The sequence below is a fragment of the Pteropus medius genome, unplaced genomic scaffold (assembly GCF_902729225.1).
Source record: "Pteropus medius unplaced genomic scaffold, Ma_sr-lr_union100, whole genome shotgun sequence".
Taxonomy (NCBI): domain Eukaryota; kingdom Metazoa; phylum Chordata; class Mammalia; order Chiroptera; family Pteropodidae; genus Pteropus; species Pteropus medius.
Genome location: NW_024349225.1, coordinates 15,226,794 through 15,229,523, shown reverse-complemented (window position 1 = coordinate 15,229,523; position 2,730 = coordinate 15,226,794). Strand labels below are relative to the sequence as shown.

Below are 2,730 nucleotides of genomic sequence, written 5' to 3'. Positions count from 1 at the left end.
GGTGGATTACAACAATATTGGGGGGGTGGGGGGTCACAATGACATATGTGCCTTCAGCCTCTCTCAAAGGCCGCCTCAGGTCTGATCGGATCACTGGCCTAGAAATGCCGTCAGGCGTGGCTGGGCGTTGGAGCGTGGAGTGCCTCAGGAGTGGCAGCCCCTCACCCACCCCCGTGCCACGTGCAGAGTGAGGACCATGAGAAGCAGGACGAAGGGCCCATCATCTCTGCAAGCCTCTCTTCATTTTGTGAGGGTGGCCGGCGACACCCGAGGCCGCAGCGCTGAGCCCTGGGGCGGCAGGCAAGGAGTTCCCTGTAAGCCTGCCGGGGGGGACAGCCGACACGCCACCAGGCCCCTGGCCGGTGTCCCGGCTTTCTAGTGAGCCTGTGTGTGGCCGAGAGAAGCGGTTCATCAGCCAGGGGACAGCTCCTGCCACCTGCATCCGTGCCCCACCCCCAAACACGTCCCTGACTCACCGCGGCTCACGGGCGCACACGGCAGCCGGCTCGCTGTCCCACCGGGCCCCAGCGCCCGCCCTCTGTGCCCTCACTCACCTCTCTCAGTTCAGAGTTTCTAGTGCTGGCTCTTCAGGTCGCTGGGCACATCTTTAAATAAGATGGATGGACAAACGCACACAACACTAAAATATCAAAATACACCCCTTTAAATTAAAAAATGTGATCCTCTGGGTTTGTCACACTGTTGCCATAGCAACAGTGCACATGCGTAACATCCGCCAGGTCCGTCTTCGGCATGTCTCATTTCCCCTCTGCACGTGCAGGGTCCCAGGGACAGAGACCAGGTCTTACCCAGGACTTATTTTGTGCCCCAGAGAAACCTGGGAAGGCAGCGAACGTGTCCAGGCAGCTCCTACGAGGACTCGCTGTTCAGGGCAGAAGAAACAATGGGACTCGTCGTGGAGCAGCGCAGGAGGCCGGGCCAGGCCAGCTCGGCCAGCTCCGCTTCCTCCTGCCTCGTCAGCCTGACCTCCTGCCCACAGACCCAGGAGCGATGCTGGCTTCCTCTGCTTTCTCTCTCGACAAGGCGACAAGGCGGGAAGCCTGAGCGATCTGAGTGGCCCTGCAGGGGACCCGGTCCGCCCCCCCCGCCCCCGCCCCTTCAGAGGCCCAGCATGTTCTCTGCTGCGTTCCTTGTCTGTACTTTCGTTGTCTCTGGAACTGCAGGGTTCCAGTTTTCACAGTTCTTTCCCATGACTCCCCTCAACCTTCACCCAAACCGTGCGCACCCCTTGCCGAGGACGCAGGGTTTTCCGTCTCTGCTGCTGGCACGCGGGGCTCTTTGGCGGCAAGAAGCCTGGCTTGGGCAGGGCTCGGTGTGAAGAGACAATGACGACCACAGCCACCCAGTATTGCCAGCATCGCCTGAGCAAGTTCAAAGCCAAAGCTGGCGACTAAGAAGTGATGCTTTAATGACCTTTTCCATCTGAACTGGGGCCCGAACAGACCGACTAGACCTTGGCTTTCAGAGGCGTGGGTCACCAGCAGCCTGAAACTCAGCCCCAGGGTTATGGCTTGTGTGTTCCAGCCCTTGGAAGTGCCAGCACTGGGCCAGACTGTCCTCCTGGCTCCTCTTGGGCAGGCCAGGGCCACCGTAAAGCCCTTTGGTAGCTCTCCAAGCAGTGCTATCAGCTTGTCCAACCGACCGTCACCCAGCCCCTCCGCCTCGTCACACTCATAGGGCTATTTGGGGAATGCCGTGACGTGCACAGGTACCAGGGAATGGTACTCTGAGAACGGGGCCCGGCTCCAGTCAGGTGGCCCTGGGGAAGACCGAGGAGATGCTGAAAAGCGTGAGAGGCTGTCTGTGGACCCCAGACAGACAGTGGACCAGTGTAGGGGCTCGGGGGTGGCGAGGCCAGACATTGTTGTTCTCTGGTGAGACAGTGTGGGGCGACAAGCTTTGACAACAGTCTGTCAAAGAAAATGGAGACCCAGAGACACCTAAAATTGGATGGCATGAGGGATTCAGGGCCGAACAGTCGGATGAGGAGAACAGCGCACCGACTTCTCAGGCCTCGAGCAGGAATCCGCGTCTCGGGCTGGGCTCAGCCAGGCCGTCCTCTGCCGGCCTTGGCCGGGCTCCCTCGTGTGCGTGCAGTCAGCTGGGAGTTCAAGGCTGCCCGAGAGGGTGACCGAGGTAGCCGGGCCCTTTTCCCTCGTCACACAGCAGGACAACCCAGGCTCGTTCACCTTATGGTAACTGTAGGGTTCCCAAGAGCAGCAAGAGAGGACAAGCACCGTGCACAAGAACTTTCCAAGAGTCTGCGCGTGTCACATTTGTTACTGGGTCACCAGCCAAATCAAATTACGTGGCCAATCCCAGATGGAGACGCAGACTGGGCTTCTCGATGAGAAGGGAAAAGTTTGTGGCCATCTTTTTCAATCTATATAAATGACAAAATCCAGAGAGATCTAGCTTTGGGATTTAGGCAAAGCCTATCAGTTGGGCAGCGGTGGGAACAGGAAGCTCTCCTTCCTGAGAAGGCAGTGTCCCTCTCTCCCGGAAGCATCCAGCGAAGCCGAGACCCATGCGTACACCTGCGGCGTCCTGGAGCGGCAGGGCTCGGTGGCAGAAGCAACGTGTGGTAGACGAGGCACAAACCCAGGGAAGATGCGGGGGGCGGAGCTTGTGGGGAGAATGGCCCACATTCCGAATGTCACGAGAACACACGTTCTTTTCAGTCCTCTCTCTCCTGTCCGGGTTGCTGCT

The 2,730-nt window shown here is 59.2% G+C and overlaps 1 long non-coding RNA gene across 1 annotated transcript in view; it reads right to left on the bottom strand.

Moving 5' to 3' along the window:
- The window catches only part of LOC120617711 (uncharacterized), a 4,740-nt gene extending 2,016 nt beyond the window's left edge, over positions 1–2,724 (bottom strand). The window contains exon 1 of the long non-coding RNA XR_005657007.1: positions 555–2,724. This is a non-coding gene — a long non-coding RNA (uncharacterized LOC120617711). The remainder of the gene's footprint in view (positions 1–554) is intronic.
- Between the last annotated feature and the right edge of the window lie 6 nt (positions 2,725–2,730).